Below are 17,981 nucleotides of genomic sequence, written 5' to 3' on the forward strand. Positions count from 1 at the left end.
TCATTCCAAATCAAATGGCCTCAATGGCTGGGGCTGGGCCAGGCTAAAGCCAGGAGCCAGGAGCTCCTTACAAGTCTCCCATGTGGGTCACAGAGCTGCAAGCACTTGGGCCATCCTCTGGTGTTTTCCCAGGCACACTAGAAGGGAGCAGGATTGGAAGCAGAGCAGTCAGGATTTGAACCAGTGGTCATATGGGATGCTGGTGCTGCAGGCATCAGCTTAACCCACTGCACCACAGTGCCTGCCCCAACCCCAGGTTTTGTAGACATGTGGCAGAATGGTAAGAGGAATTTAAGATCAGGATTTGTGATGGAATTAAATGAGCTTTATGGCCTATTTCAAACCTGACATCCCATTTTTATCTCATTTTAATTCTAAAATGAAATAATTCTGTGAAGAACCTAACTAGTCTCTCTTTTGGGGAGAAGAAGTTTCATTGCTATTGTGTGTTTTCTTTTGATTTAGATTTGATGGTTTCCCACATCTAAGGTGAAAAGGAACAAAGTCCATTGCTTTAGAAAACTATCACTAGTATTCTGACTTAATAGAGTCTGGCACAGAATTACGATCTGGATACCCTTACTTTCTTTGTATCATGATAACTATCCAAAATTTAGTTATTTCTTTTGGCTGGGAGTTGGAGGGATCAGTAAGAGTTTCTAGTAATATTTTCTTTCAAAGATTTTTTCCCAAATGTGGTGACATAAACTAAGCAGAAACATTGTCACCCTGCACTATGGAATTGTCTGGTATGTTTCCCAGGATGTACACATGTACACGTCCTGCACTCCCTATGTCAAGGGCAGAGGGGAATCTGAGGTATAGAGAGCCAGCACTGAATGATCTGTGGCAGATGACCTCTTACTCTTTAAAAGCAAGACATACAATAAAAAGTGGCTTTGTTCGCAGAAACCGTGCAAAATAATAATATCCACCCCGGCATTAAGCTCGGAAGCAGCATTAAGTATGTTTCAAATTCCAGGGCTTTCTCCTAGCTCTAAATTTCAGCAACTTCACTGATGACTATCAATGTGATTGACCCTATCAGGTTTCGGTGATTATGTGAGTGTGTGTGCCCTAGGGAGCTGCTGCCATCTGTCAGGGAACAACGCCTAGTGTTCTCCAAAAGAACAGCTGTTTATACCCATCCAGCCTGCCTAGCAGAGTGTATGAGGAGAGGCTATGTGCGAGGCAATAGGAAAGTTCAGCTTCTTTTGCATTATTTGTGTGCTATGCGTCTAGATTTAGGTGGGCTAATCTGTGGAACCAAAAGCCTGGTGAATTGATACAGCAGGGGCCGTCTGTTGAACATTAATCATTTCTTTCCTTAAGCTTTATACTTCTCTCCTAATCCACGTCAGCAACTAATGGTGACTTTCCAATGCCTCTTGCTGCACACTCAGTCCTAGTCTGCATTCCCACAGACGTCCTGTGGAATTTTATTACCAATTTCCAAATTGTATTTGTAAGTCTACCTTTAATTGATTTCTAGACACATAAGGAAGGCTTTCAAGGGATCTTACACAGCTCTCTTGGTTTTTAGACAAGCACATCAAACTCAACAAGGCGGATTTAAATTTATCCCTGCCTTTCCACTCCCACGACCACAGCCTTAGTTCTGTAATTTATATTGTCTTCCATAGAATATAGCTGTCAAGACCAGCCCATGAATGTCTTTGCGCAAATTAGGGCAAGGCTCCTTCCCCAGTAGTAAATATTGCCCCACCCCTAAAAACAACTTTCTCAGTGAACCATGGCCTGGACCATGGCCTGGACCATGGACTGGATTTCACCCTTCTCCCCAGCCATCAAATACCTTGGCTTGAGCACAATGTGCAAGCTGGGGCCCTGGTAGAGAGTATCCTACGGAACCATCTGTTTGGACCCTGTATAGGAATACTGCTTTCCTATGCTCTGTATTCTGCCTACCAAATATGAGATAGCTTTTCCCACACCAAATTCTCCAGTTGTCTGTGACATCAACTCAGTATCCTACAATGCAGTTTAATTCTGACAGACCGCATAGGTTTGGTCCTACAAGGCTGCCCCCAACTTCAGACACTAGTTGCAAATCCAGGTTGTCACCTGTGCTTCTGATAGTTCAGCTGTAATTCTGAACTTCCTGTGATCCCCTCCTTGGGTTAGATAATTTGCTGGAAGAGCTCACTGAAGCCAGGGAAACTCATCTACTCATTTATTATATAACAACAGATATGACAAAGAATACAGGGGCAAGTGTTGTGACACAGCAGGTTAAGCCACTGCTGGGGCCACTGGCATCCATTATCAGAGTGCCTGTTTCAAGTTATGGCTACTCCACTTCCAATCCATCTTCTTGTTAACATGCATCTGAGGAGGCAGCAGGTGACAGTCCCTGCCACTCACATGGAAACCTTGTTAGAGTTCCAGGCTCCCAGCTTCAGCCTGGCCCAGCTCTGGTTATTGCGGGCATTTGGAAAGTGAATTACATCTCTCTCCTTCAAACAAAATAGAAACAAATAAACTTTTTAAAAATGGAGCTGTTTGGGGAAATTTTGATATATTCTTAAAAGAAGAATACAGATGAAAAGCCACATGAAGGAATACAGAAAACACTGTTTTATTTTTCTACTCTCAAACACCACAACACTTCTGACACTAGATATGCAGGAATGTTTCCCCTCACACTGATCAAGCAATTCTCCAATGACACCAGCTGGATGCCCCAGAGCTCAATTCACTTCTGACACCATCTACCCACAGTGAGCATCGGATCCCACAGGTTGAGGTCTCCTTTCCACGAGACTGCCCCCACTTCAGATGCCACTCACACGCCTGGGCCTGTGGAACTTATGACCTATAATTTGGGATTTGCACAACCCACTGCTCAAGCTCAGTTAATTTATTACAGCATCTTTCAGCACTCAGCAAAACACCTACATTTACCATGTGTAAGAGAGGATGTTGCAAAGAACACAGTTGAACAGGGAGATGGAAGAGAGGCATAGTGCAAGGCACAGAGCAAGCAGCATGGAACTTCTAGACTTTCTGTGGGCACACTGCCCTCCAGCAGTCCACACGTGTTTCACAATCTAGAAGGGGCCCAAACCCAGTCCTTTGGGGTTTCTATAGTGGCTTTATTAAGGAGGCATGGTGCTTAAGTCATTGACCACTGATGTTCTACTGGACTTTCAGTCCCTCTCTCTGGAAGTTGGGGAAAATGCTGTCTAATATTGCCTTAATCTTTGTAACAACCAGCCCCTTGCAGAATGAATTACCTGGAGGCCACCAGTCATCTCAGAAGGCAGAAGACACTCAACACTCCAGAGATTCCAAGGATTTTACGGTTGTTTGCCGGGAAATGGAGACAAAGACCAAACAGGAAATTCACAGTAGCACAGCCTAGTTTCCTCCACGTTGAACTCATTCTCCCCTTCTGGGCACATTAATTGTCACTGGCTCTGGATGCTTATAGAAAAGTCCCATTGTCAAGAACAGGGTTTCTCTTGCCAAACTCAGAGGACATGGATGCATTTGGGTAAGATGCAGATGCTCTTATCTTTCCCCTGTCACCAGGAAGTGAAGTGCCATGATTAATCTAGCTTGGATCACATGTTCATCCTTGTGGCCAGTGAGAAGGGACTTTTAATGGCAGGAGAGAAAAGGTCTTGGCAGACAAAAGCAATAGGGACCTCCAAGGGAATTTAAAAAAAATCAAGGAAAAGTGGAGTTAGAAGATAAGTTGATTTTGGTGTAAAAAATTTTGAAATTTAGGCTTAGTTTTTCATTATGTATATTTTAATGAATTTTGACAAAGCCTTGTACTATTCTTTTCTGTTCTATTTCCTAGAAGGAACAACTAAAAGCCAAAATCAGGGCTCACTGAAGCGATGACTATGGTTGTGATAAGTAACTTGGTAAAGAAAGTCTAGGAATTGACTTTAGGTCCTCTAGAGGACAACTCTGTCTGGGTGACACAGACTCAGGTGTGAGGAGCCAATTAAAGAGCCCTGTCGGGCCCTAGACTGTGACACAGTAGGTTAAACTTCTGCCTGCAGCAACGGCATCCCATATGGGTGCTGATTCTATCCCCAGCTGCGCCACTTCTAATTCAGCTCCCTGTCAATGTGACTGGGAAAGCAGTAGAGGATGATGCAAGTGCTTGGGCCCCTGCACCCATGTGGGAGATCTGGAAGAAGCTCCTGGCTCCTGGCTTTGGATCTGCCCAGCTTGGGCCGTTGCAGTTGTTTGGAGAGTGAACTAGTGAACGGAAGATTTATCTGTCTCTCCCTCTCTCTAATGCTGCCTTTCAAATAAGATAAATAAATCTTAAAAAAAAAAAAAATAAGTCTATCAAGGCACAGGATGGGTGCACAACAGCCTTTGATCTGGTCTCTCCAAACAAAGTCCAGCATACAGGGGTGTGGAGCCCTGCCATTGGATGAGGCATAGCTGTGGTGAATGTGTGGTGAGAGCTCAAGGATCAGCTTCATTGCTGAGGAGAACAAAACAGACAAGTTCCTAGCAGGACTAGGATCAGGATAGGGAAGGGAAGAGAACGATTGTTACATGGAGGACAGTATGGGAACTCAGGGTGTGCTTTTGTCAACCAGATTAACAGAATCACCAAGTTGATATTCCACTCCTACTCCAAGGGTTAGGGGGGGATGGGTCTTAGGGTTGGTTTAATTTATGACTGAAGGTGCAAGAGGGTGGTGGGAGGCAACTGTGGAAGAGCATAGACATTTAGAGGCAACAACACAGCTTCACCGTTGGGGCAGACAAAACCCCCTCTGTGTGACCTTCAAAGTCCTTAGGCCCCTTCTATCCAGCCCCTCCCCAGTGAGGCATCTTCCCACTAACGGAAGCCTCCTATGGTCCACCCCCTATTCTGGAAGGAATCCCCCCATCACTCCTCTAGGACTTTGACTCTCTCTATTGCCTTAACTTTGGAATGTTTGATTTGCCTCGTTTAAATCTTACAGGGTATTTGCCAACTGAATTAACGATTATGATAACACAGCCTCTGAACTTGGCATCAGAGACACATCTGCAGAGTGTTTTCTTGTTTGGGTAGATAATGACTTGCATTTCGTTCAGAAGGAACTGACTGTTTAACAAATGAGTTGCTGAAGGCGCCTCAGTTAACTCTCATAACCACCATTGCCTGTTAGTGCATTTAGACAAACTTGAGCATATTATTCAGACCCTTTACAGCACAAAACAAGACAGTACAAGTCAAATTCATAGTTCATTTTATTATTCTTGATTTCTCCCTTTATCATACTTTTTAATTACAAAATAATTCCAAAACAAGTACCAATTGTTTTATTAAGAATAACGATACAAAATACATAAAGAAATATTATCTTGCACCCCAAACTCTCAACTACCTTCCCTCAAGGTAACTAAAATTAACAAAGTCTGTGTTTACATAACTGCATACAAACACATATACTAATTATGGAAATATATATGAATATGTAATTATAGCATTGATGTTGATGATAGGATCATGCTACACATATTATTCTGGAATTTTCTTTTTCCTCTCATCAGTATGTCAGGTAAAGATCTATATTTAATACAGTCTTTTAATATTTACATAGTGTTCTTTAGTGTGACTCTGATGGGACATGACTGTCCTTCTATTAGTGGAGAACTATCCTCCCAGAGGGACAAGGAGAATATTTCCAATTTTTTGCCACAACAAACAGTTATGCTTCAACTGTCCTCATGTGTATATCTTTATGTAGCATTTGCTTTATATTATAGAATAGTTTCTCAGCCGGCGCCCTGGCTCAATAGGCTAATCCTCCGCCTAGCGGCGCTGGCACACCAGGTTCTAGTCCTGGTTGCCCCTCTTCCAGTCCAGCTCTCTGCTATGGCCCGGGAGTGCAGTGGAGGATGGCCCAAGTGCTTGGGCCCTGCACCCCATGGGAGACCAGGAGAAGCACCTGGCTCCTGCCTTCGGATCAGCGTGGTGCGCCGGCCGCAGCGGCCATTGGGGGATGAACCAACGGCAAAGGAAGACCTTTCTCTCTGTCTCTCTCTCTCTCACTGTCCACTCTGCCTGTCAAAAAAAGAATAGTTTCTCATACTGATCGAATTGTTGATTCATAATGATATTCATTTTTAAGGTTAATTTTTGTCATAACTCCCACACTTAATGGTATGTTTGAGACAATTATTTTTCTCTATCCTTAGCAGCTCCAGATTTCATGTCTCCCTTTAAAGCTTAGAAATCTAATGGTAAAAATGGTATCTGACTTTTCTTGACCACTTGTGAGATTGAGCTTTTTTCCCTGTTCATCAACCATTTGCTTTTTATTTTTTTTCTTCTATATTTTTTTTCTCATCTCTTTCATGACACTCTTTTTGTGGCTTTACCAATACATAATGATAACTTCAGGAGAGATCACAGCTACCATATAGTAATTACAGAAGACTCACATAATGATAAACTGATTGTCTTAAGGTGTTTGAAAACGAATATTGTGAGTATATTTGATCTAAATACTCAACTGATAGGGAAATGAGTACCAGCAATGTATCCATAATCCATATTTGTATGTGATTGGCAAATATATTTCATGGAATTTTCTGGTTCACATACAAAAAGATTACTTTTTAAATTTTTGTGACTAACTTTAGCCATTAAATCTTAACTAGAAATCAGCTTTGAAATACGTTTTAACAATTTTTGTTTGTTTTCATTTACTTGAAGGCAGAATGACAGAGAGAGAGAGCAGACAGACAGACAGACAGAGACATCTTCCCCTGCTGGTTCATTCCTCAAATGCCCACGACAACCGGTGCTGGTCCAGCCCAAATTCAGAAGCCCAGAACCCTATCCACGTCTTTTTTTTTTTTTTTTTTTTTTTTTTTTTTTTTTTTTTTTTTACAGGCAGAGTGGACAGTGAGAGAGAGAGAGACAGAGAGAAAGGTCTTCCTTTGCCGTTGGTTCACCCTCCAATGGCCACCATGGTCTGCGCGCTGCACCAGCGCACCGCGCTGATCCAATGGCAGGAGCCAGGTACGTCTCCTGCTCTCCCATGGGGTGCAGGGCCCAAACACTTGGGCCATCCTCCACTGCACTCCCTGGCCACAGCAGAGAGCTGGCCTGGAAGAGGGGCAACCGGGAAAGAATCCGGCGCCCCGACCGGGACTAGAACCCTGTGTGCCGGCGCCGCTAGGTGGAGGATTAGCCTAGTGAGCCGCGGCGCCGGCCCCCATCCACGTCTCTTATTTGGGTTGCAGGTGCCCAAACATTGGTGCCAGCATCTGCCGCCTCCCAGGTTACATTGGCAGGAAGGTGGATAGGAAGCAGAGTAGCTAGGACTTGAGCTGGCACTCAGATATGCAATATAGGCATCTCCTGTGGTGGCTTAACCTGTTATGCCACAACACCTGCCCCAGCTTTGAAATTTAATGCGGACCTAGCTCTAGGAAATAATTTATTTGCTCTGAAGTTCAAATTTCACTCATTTAAGTAAATGCAGGTGAAATTAATCAAACTAAGTGAACTATGAATTAAGATTGTTTTTAAAATACGTTTTCTGACTTCCAGGAACATGAAAACTTGACTCAGTCCACAGAAACCTGATAAGCAGAGGAATTTGGGCTATCTACCTTAATCACTAGCTGAGAGACTTCTAATTAAATATAAAAATTTATGCTTCAAGTAATCATAAAAATATTTAATTAAATATAAGTCTTTTTTAACTCTTAAGCAACAAATATCCCTCTTAGCAATATCTGGGAACCACTGAATGTTTTCAATGAGAAAGCAAATGCAAATTTGGGACAAGCCACCATTTGAATTAGTTGGTAGAGTTCATATTAATGAGATTTTATTTCGGTGCTTGTTGTCTCTCTCCTTAGAATTGAGTCATGTTGAGGAACAACCAGATGACCTATAAGTGCCTCATTCTAAATTCATCACAACATTCCCTTTTTAGAAATTGAAGATTTTTGTGAAATTATGTTGCATTACCATTTACAATCAAACCTTGATCCTTGGTTTTGAAATCATTTATATTTGAATCAAAAAATTACAGTGTAAGCTATTTTACACAAATTCATTTTACAATTTTAAAATAGCACTTCTTCATCTAATGCCTGTTTGTGAGACAATGTTCATTGTTCACATTGTTGACAGTGAAATGTCATGTTGACTTATAAGGTTACCATTTGTTTTCATGTGGATAATTTTAGTGCATTGCTCACCCAGTACATTTCTTAAACTTGAACATTTTACTTTTTTTTTTTCCTTCTGATTAGGTAATCACATGGAAAATTCAGCTGTTCATATCTTTTCATTAGGATTGTTAAACCATGGGAAGAACAAGTTAGAGGTTTTTAAGATGCCACTTTTAGGGGTGGGGGAAATGTTCTATACAGACGAACCAGAAACTGTTATGCTTTTTTTTTGTTTTGCAAGGATGTCTTTGTAATGTATTTCATAATTAGAATATCCAGTACAGATAAACTGACTTGAATTGTTTTGAGCAATTTTGCCCTGTGTTGTGTGTTTTACGCACATATTTGCAGTTGGATTTTTTCCAACAGAAAGTGGTTTCACTACTGGCACATTAATAAGCACCAATAGGTTTTTATTCCAACTCCAAGCACTGTGGTTGAGTAACATCACCTCAATTTTTTATTATCCTTAAAGATATTGCATTTTCATATTCTTTATTTATAAAGGATCAATGCTGCTGTAAATACAGGTTTTTTTTAAATTTTTAAATTTCATTCCACCACCATCAGATGCAGTTCCCTATTTTGTTTAATGAAGGGATATATAAGCTTTCTAATGGTGTCTTTAGAAATTTATAAAATGTAAATACTGGTTTGATTGGTCTTTAAGATGTGTTTAACTGTGAGACTATTTAACAAATAGTGTGGATATGATTTGTCATCCAGTATTAAGTTCTTAGTCATTGATTTTTGTGTTTAAAAAAATAGGAAAGAGGGAAACTGCAGCTTTCATTACAGACTCCTTGATTGGTGAGCTCTCCAAGTGACGAGTTCCAGCAAACTGATTTTTGCCTTTGGATAGCGGATCTCGAGCATTTCTCTCGGGCTTTAATTTGCTAAAGCTGTGCACATATGTAAAAAAAATAGATTATTTTAGGGGAGATGTAGGTGTAGAATTATTGCTTATGTCATTTCTTAAGCAGTTATGCTCTTAATGCTTAAAAGAAGGCTAGCATTGTTTGCACAAAAAGTTGGTCTTTCCCTCCCCCAAATAGTAATGAAATTACTTCTGTTGAGTAAACTTTTTATGTCATCTTATAATAAAAGCTGAAAAAAATCCCTTTGTTTCTATTTATAAAAAAAAATGCTTTTCTATATGTACCCTTGGTAACAGATTTTGAAGAAATCATGTAAGATGATAAAAGCATTTGAATGGTACAGTAGATGTAAAAAAAATTCAGTTTAAAAGAATGTTTGTTTTTACATTAAATGTTTATTTGAAATCAAAAAAATAAATAAATAAATAAATTCATCACAACATACAATTAGATGAGCCTGTACTTTTCCATGGAGCAATAGATATTCACTATTTAATGTTTTATTGGGAAAGTCTAGGTCTACAATCTCCCATCTGCAACTCTGAAAACCGAAAAGATCTGAAAACCCTAGGATTCTGAAAAAATCTTTGACAGCATACTCTGACCTGACTTTTCTGGTCTTTATCCCTCTTGATACATTTTGTTTGATAAATATTTGTGTGTTTTAGAAGGGCTGCCTTGGGTTCCAAGAGGTTCATGTACAGTTTTCATTATAAACACCATTTTACCTAAACAAATTAAAAAAAACTACAAAGTACATCCTTGGCCCCAAGAATTTCTGATATGAAATTATAGAGGGGCCAGTGCTGTCGTGCAGTGGGTTAAATCCCCAACCTGCAGCACCAGCTTCCCATATGGGTGCCAGTTCGAGTCCTGGCTGCTCTATTTCTGATCCGGCTCCCTGCTAATGCACCTGGGACAGCAGTGGAGGATGGCCCAAGTCCTTGGTCCCCCACACCCATGTGGGAGACTCAGGTGAAGCTCCTGGCTCCTGGCTTCAGATCAGCTCAGCTCCAGCCATTAGGCCATTTGGGGAGTAAACCAGAGAATGGAAGACTTCCTCTGTGTGTGTGTGTGTGTGTGTGTGTCTGTCTGTCTGTCTGCCTCTCTCTGTAACTCTGTCTTTCAAATAAATAAAATAAATCTTAAAAGTAAGAAATTATAGAGCTATATTTGTGAAAGATTCAGTGGAGCTTGCACCGTGATTTTTTACCCATTATTAGCAGTGGAATTAGAGAATATTAAGAGTTTCATTTCTTGAGAACTTCCTGTATATTGGCACTGCTTTAAACTGAGGGCTTGAGGCTACAACTATTCCCATTGAGCTGCATAATTACTTAAAGCCAGAGATATGTTATGTACTGTTGGTATCCAAATGAGGAATTCTGTTCCTGCCATGTAAACTTATATCCTTACATCTAGTATGTATGAAGGTACGTCAATAACTTTATGGAAAATTAAATGAAAAAATAAGTATTTTGGTGAAAAATTTTTTGGAAATCCATGCATAGTTCTTTTACAATATGCATTTTCTTTCTTTTTTTTTTTATTTGACAGAGTTAGACAGTGAGAGAGACAGAGAGAAAGGTCTTCCTTCTGTTGGTTCACCCCCAAAATGGCCGTTACAGCCAGAACTACACCGATCCAAAGCCAGGAGCCAGGTGCTCCCTCCTGGTCTCCCATGCGGGTGCAGGGCCCAAGCACTTGGGCCATCCTCCACTGCCTTCCTGGGCCACAGCAGAGAGCTGGACTGGAAGAAGAGCAACTGGGACTAGAACCCGGCACCCATATGGGATGCCAGCGCCGCAGGCAGAGGATTAACCAAGTGAGCCACGGCGCCAGCCCCCCACAATATGCATTTTCATAAATTTTCTGAAGACCACCCATATGCATGTATTTCAGAAGTATTTTGCATCAGAATAAACTTATCTTTCAATCCCATTTTCCATGAACTTTTTGAAGTGTTCTCATATTTGCCCATGAGATTTTTCTCTTACTCTGTAGTGCTCCTCATTTTTTCAATGTGTCGTTCTATGATAAAAACAACATGAGAATAATGGGATATAGGGAGGAATCCATGGGGAATGTTGTTTGGTCCTTTGACCCTTGGCTCTCCCTTGTGTCAGTTTCCTTACTTAGCAAACAGGGCTCATTCGCCTGCTTTGCCAGCTTTGCAGGGTGACTGTGAGGCTCTGGTGAGATTTAATGTGTTTCAAAGCCTTTCAAAGGTCAAACGTGATCTATGACACCATGATACCCTTGATTCATCCCCTAAAATCTTCCCCAAACATCTGGAATTCTAAAATATAAAAATGTCAATCTGTAATTCTTTTAAAAAGTAATTTTATTGACATATAATTCACATCCTACACAATTTTCTAAGTAAAATTGTCCATTCAGTGGTTTTTACTATGCTCACAGAGCTGTACAATCATCACTACTATGTACTTTTAGAACATTCTACCACACTAGAAAGAAACCCAGTAAATCTTGAGCAGTAATCATTCTCACTTCCTGCTGGCTCCAGGAAACCACCAACTTACTTTCTGTAACACTGTTGTGTCTGACTTCTTTCACTTCATTCTACAATTCTTTGTTTTTCTTGAACACATATTTAACCTGGCCCATAGTAATTGCACATATTTATGGGGTGCTGCTCATGTATACAGGGGGAAATGATCAGACCAGGGTAACTGATGTATCTATTACTTCCAACATTTATTATTTCTTTGTGTTAGGAATATTCAAAATCTTCTCTATCACATACTTTTTTTTTTTCTTTTTTTTTTTTTTTTTTTTTTTTGACAGGCAGAGTGGACAGTGAGAGAGAGAGACAGAGAGAAAGGTCTTCCTTTGCCGTTGGTTCACCCTCCAATGGCCGCCGCGGCTGGCGCGCTGCGGCCGGCGCACCGCGCTGATCCGATGGCAGGAGCCAGGATCCAGGTGCTTTTCCTGGTCTCCCATGGGGTGCAGGGCCCAAGCACCTGGGCCATCCTCCACTGCACTCCCTGGCCACAGCAGAGGGCTGGCCTGGAAGAGGGGCAACCGGGACAGAATCCGGCGCCCCGACCGGGACTAGAACCCGGTGTGCCGGCGCCGCTAGGCGGAGGATTAGCCTATTGAGCCGCGGCGCCGGCCCTCTATCACATACTTTTAAATAGTCAATTAATTGTTGTCAACCATAGTTATTCTAGTGTGTTCTGGTACATTAGAAGTTATTCCTCCATCCAACTGTATGCTTCTCAGACTCTGGCAACCACTACAGTTTTTGGAGTTGAAGAAGGAAAGCAGTAAAAGCTAAGATGACTTGGAGAATGCACTGAAACATCCCTCAGTTCTCATGGATGTTTAGACCAAAGGTGCTGCCTGGCTGGGAGCCCAGCATCTTCAGAGGAGTGTCAGTGAGCTTGCAGACTCGCAGTGGTTAAATCAATAGTTAATGATGTTCGTCATACAATGTGAGCCTCTAGTTTGTTTATGCTAGACCAACTTTATCCATACTCCAAACAAATTATCTCTTATAATTACCAGCCCGAAGATAAATCTCTAAATGTTTTTCTGATGATAGTGCTGCGGTTGGCAGGTGTTAACAGTGCCTCCCAGGGACAAAGATTGAAGATGAGCTTGTTCCTGCAAATCCTTCAGGCGAGGATGTTGAGCTTTCTCTCGTGCCATGTGCAAAGGAGCTGTGTATGGTGCCCTGTTAATGAAATCTAATAGGCAAAGGTCGTATATCTTTACAAAGAAAATGCAAAGCTGGATGTGATAAATGGGCTCTGTGGGACTCAGTGGATGAGGTTTGGTGATAAAATCCATGTTTAAACAGTCAGCTTGGTTTCTTTCCAATGTTTATGCCTTACATATCCCCTCAGTGATTCTCACCTGGTAGAATGATTAAAATAAATAAAAATATAAGTAGTCTATGTGCCTTCAGGTTATCCAATGTCAGTATTAAACAGTAGCCACCAGAACATCAGTTTACAATAGAAAAAAGCTATAGGTCTTTAAATGAGTGTTATTAAAAACTACCTAATCTAATTGTACATTTACCATCTCTTAAAGGAAAAGTCTTAGAATCTATGTGCTTTTAATCACTGCTATCAAAATACTAAATAATGCATGCAGATACACAAAGTATTATCCAGAAATGTATGCCATTTAGAAATGCAAAAAAAATAAGTTAAATCTGGAATTATAAAGAGTTAAATAAATCAGATATTGTTGAATTGAATCACTGCTGGTTTTAGGAGAAGTTACCAGTTCATTTGCTGTAGTTGTACTGCTGAGCTAAGAGACAGTTCAATAAATCAACTCAAGCTTGATGGATTCTTCAATTCATTGAAACGAGTGCATGGAGGAGAAAAGAAATCTCTTAGTATTCCCTCTTTGACAAAAGGGTATGCAAAGAGCCTGAATGGATGAATGGTTGATTAATTTTGCCAGAAATTTTCCTGACAGCAGGAAATATGTTTTTGCATTACTCTGTTTGCCTGGGATTTATTTGGTAGAATATGAATTATTGCATGCAAATTTGTACCTGAGGCTATGTCGCTGAAGTAGATAGCTCCTGGTGCTGATTTCTGAGTATGGAACCTGTAATATTTTTGTATGGTCTTGCACTCTACTCTTTTATGAGTTGCCCTGCAGTTGTGTATATCAATGCCTGCTCCCGCCGGCCAAGCACTACCGATGATTCAATATTGAGTTTGGTTTCAGTGCTCATCTGTGCTTCTCTCAAGAAAGGATGGGGGCTGCTACCAACTGCTGAAGCTTGCTAGTTCTGTGACTCCTCAACCTGATAACTTACAGCAGACTCTTGCCTTTAAATAAGGAAGGGACAGTGCTTTCTGCTTACAGCAAGCCCACGAGTGAGCATGTTTCTCAGATTTATCTCCCCAAGATGGATACACTACACATAAGAAGACCCTGGCTGCTGTTGATGACAGTTACACTTGATGAAAACAGAAATAGGAGTAGCCTCTCTACTTACTCCCTTATACTTGTCCCGTGGAGAATGTTGCTTTGCCACATAGGGGACCCTTACTGCATCAGTGTGGAGGCAAGAAGGTTTATGGTTCTCAGCATCTGTGCTGGGGCAGTAGGTGAGCTCTACTTGCTTCCATTTATATCTCCTCTGCTGCACATTCAGAGGCCGGAATACTAGAAATCTCAAGAACAAAGTCATGGAAAAAGAAATGCTATGCTCTCTCTCCCACTTGCTGTGGTCTGAATGTCGTGTCACCCCCCAAATTCCCATGTTGGAATCTAGATCCTAGAGGTGATGTATTAGGAGATGAGGACTTAGGGAAGTGATTAGGTCACTAAGGCAGAGCCCCTGTGATTGGAATCAATACCCTAATAGAAGAGGATCCAGGAAAACACCTTGCCGCTTTGGCCATGTGGTGTCAGAATGACAAGAGAACTGTCTGGGAGGAAGTGGGCCCTCACCATCAGCGAATCTGCTCATGCTTTTAGACTTCCCTGCCTTTGGAAATGTGAAAAACAAATTTCTTTCCTTTACAAGCTACTCAGTTTATAGTATTTTGTTACAGCAACCTGAATGGGCTAACATGCTATTTATAAATTATCTACGTCCTGTTCATTTTGTTTTCCTTCTAGAGCTTAATGCCAAAAGCTTTCTTTCTTGTAGGTACCAGACCAGAAATTGTCTATGGCATAAGGCAGGACCCCAAATATTTGAGTCATCACCACTGCCTCCCAGAGTCTGCATTAGCAGGAAACTGGAGCCAGGAGTATGAGTCAGGAATGGAACCCACGTTCTCCATGTGGGGCACTAGTGTCTTAACTCTTAGTCCCAGTGACCATCCCTCTTTTTAGAGTTATTAAATAATTGCATATCAGAAGTTAATACACCTTAAAACACCTATCCATCCCCTCATTTCAGCGTTAGGAGGGGAGATTGTGTAACCGCCAGGGTAGTTCTTTCTATTTTCCTGGTATATAAACTTGATTTGTTACTCTGTTGAATAATTTCAATCTTCTATATAGGAATTCAAAACATTCATGTACCCATCTAAAACCTTTCAGAAACAGATTGCTTTTTTTTTTTTTTTTTTTTTTTTTTTTTTTTTTTTGCCTTCTTTAAGATGACGATTTTTTTTCCTCCTATGGGGATTTGATTCCATTTAAGTCTTTTTTTTTTTTTTTTTGGCATTTAGTCATTTTATTTTATTTTTTTTTTATCTTTTATTTAATGAATATAAATTTCCAAAGTACGACTCATGTGTTACAATGGCTTCCCCCCCCATACCGTCCCTCCCACCCACAACCCTCCCCTTTCCCACTCCCTCTCCCCTTCCATTCACATCAAGATTCATTTTCGATTATCTTAATATACAGATCAGCTTAGTATACCTTAAGTAAGTATTTCAACAGTTTGCTCCCACACAGAAACATAAAGTGAAAAATAATAGATGATTTTTTTTAAATGATGATGAAATCAGATCAGACCTATTGTCATGTTTAATCCCAGTGAGAGTCAAGTTGGGAATAGATAATTTCTTTCTTTTTTTTTTTTTTTTTTTTTTACAGAAGATCAGTTTAGTGTACATTAAGTAAAGATTTCAGTCGTTTGCACCCCCATAGAAACACAAAGTGAAATATACTGTTTGAGTACTCGTTATAGCATTAAGCCTCAGTGTACAGCACGTTAAGGACAGAGATCCTACATGAGGAGTAAGTACACAGTGACTCCTGTTGTTGACTTTACCAATTGACACTCCTGTTTATGGCATCAGTAATCTCCCTATGCACCAGTTATGAGTTTCCAAGGCTATGGAAGCCCCTTGAGTTCTCCGACTCTTATCTTAGAAACAGATTGCTTTTTAAAAAAAAAAAAAGATCACCTTTTTCATTGCAAAACTAATAACAAAAAAAAAACCCTAAAAGTATAAAATAATACTCATTGCATCTTACTGTTCTCAGCAAAAAGTTGTGTGTAGATATGGGCAAATAAATGAATTATCTGACCCTTAATGCAGTAAAATGTTCATAAGATTGTCCCAAAACATTCTAGGTAGGAATTTTAATCATTCTAGAGTTCACCTTATACACTAAGGCTTTAGAAAATACAAATAAAAACCTGTGCTTAGATGATGATTGCAAGGACACTGTAGAGTCAAGGAATGAAGTAAGATATTTCTGACTTGGAAAAGGCTCTGTTGATCAGCAATATCATTTTAGGCATTAGGGATACTGCTGTATGGTTTTAGGAGTTGAAACCGTGTTTATGGACGTTGTGCTGGAATGTGCTACATAGGCATTCCTCAGCAGGTAGAGAAATGACTATTGTTATTCCCCCCAGCTGCCTAGCTGCTTTCAGAGTTTTTAAAAAAGACTTATTTATTTATTTGAAAGACAGAGTTTTATATATATCTCTCTATATATAGATATCTATATATCTATATATAGATTCTCTCTATATCTATATAGAGATATAGATCTAAATAGAGATATCGGTATAGATATAGATATAGATATAGATATAGATATAGATATAGATAGAGAGAATCTTCCACCTGCTGGTTCACTCCTCAGTTGCCTACAATGTCAGGGGCTAGGCCAGGCCAAAGCCAGGAACTAGGAACTTCATCCAGGTCTCCCATGTGGGTGCAGGGACCCAAGCATTTGGGCCATTCTCTGCTGCTTTCCCAGGCTTATTAGCAAGGAGCTGGATTGGAAGTGGAGCAGCCAAGTCTCAAACTGCTGCCCATATGGGGTGCCAACTTTGCTACATGGGGTTGACACAATACCGGGCTCCCAGAAATTTTAAAAAATCAAAATAGAGGCCAGAGATGGAGAAAAGAAGCAGAAGTCCAAGTTTTGTCTTATGAAGATTATTTTATTTATTTGAAAGGCAGAATGACAGAGAAAGAAGGAGAGAGAGAGAGAGGGAATCCTCTATCCACTGGTTCACTCCCCACATGATCTCAACAGCCAGATCTGGGCCAGGCTGAACCCAGGAACAAGGAACTCCATCTATGTCTTCCCTGTGTGTGGCAGGGGCCCAAGCATTTGGACCATCTTCCCAGGTCATTAGCAGTGAACTATATTAGAAGTAGAGCAGCTGGGACTTTAACCTGTTCGCCAATAATAGATGCAGTGCCACAGGTGGTGACTGAACATGCTACATAATGCCAGTCCCTTGTGATTAATTTTTGGATGCCCTCTCTCCCCTCGCCGGGCAGAGGGGAAGGTAGAGTGCAGAAAGCCACCTCTGAATCTTGCCTCATGTTTCTCCATCAGGAGGTCAGCAGTCAAGTGTTAAAGGACCAGTGGATGGCGTGTTAGAGGGTGGGCTGAGCAGCCTGTTTCTTCCAGACTCATAGAAGTGCTATGATTTTCAGCTACTTTTTTCACCTTGAAATAAGATTTGTCTGAGGGCACAGAGACCATCTAAGTTATTATGGCTTTTGCTTCTAGTTTGAAACATAAGGACTATTACCAAACACAAGTGAGGAACCCCTCTTCTAGAACACATCTGGGGGGACTGGTGCTGCTGTGGCATAGCAGGTAAAGTCACTACCTGCAGTGCCAGCATCCCATATGGGTGCCGATTCAAGTCCTGGCTGCTCCATTTCTGATCTAGCTCCCTGAAAATGGACCTGGAAAAGCAGCAGAAGATGATCAAAGTCCATGGGAGACCAGAATGAAGCTCTGGCTCTGGCCTGGCCTAGCAGTGACCACTGGCACCATTTGGGGAGTGAACTAGTAGATGGAAGATCTCTATCATCTCTCTCTATCTCTATCTCTATCTCTCTATCTCTCTCTCTTTCTTTCTGTCTGCCTCTGCCTCTCCTTCTCTATAACTCTGACTTTCAAATAAATGAATGAACCTTTAAAAAACTTTTTGCAAAAAGAATGGGGTTGGTGTCATTTTTTAGTATAGAAAAATTGGAGGTA

At 40.9% G+C, this 17,981-nt stretch overlaps 1 protein-coding gene across 10 annotated transcripts in view; it reads left to right on the top strand.

The window, feature by feature from the left end:
* The window catches only part of PRUNE2 (prune homolog 2 with BCH domain), a 316,953-nt gene that overhangs the window by 167,918 nt on the left and 131,054 nt on the right, over window positions 1-17,981 (top strand). The window lies entirely within an intron of this gene.

This window comes from Oryctolagus cuniculus, chromosome 1, assembly GCF_964237555.1.
Source record: "Oryctolagus cuniculus chromosome 1, mOryCun1.1, whole genome shotgun sequence".
In the NCBI taxonomy this organism is placed as follows: domain Eukaryota; kingdom Metazoa; phylum Chordata; class Mammalia; order Lagomorpha; family Leporidae; genus Oryctolagus; species Oryctolagus cuniculus.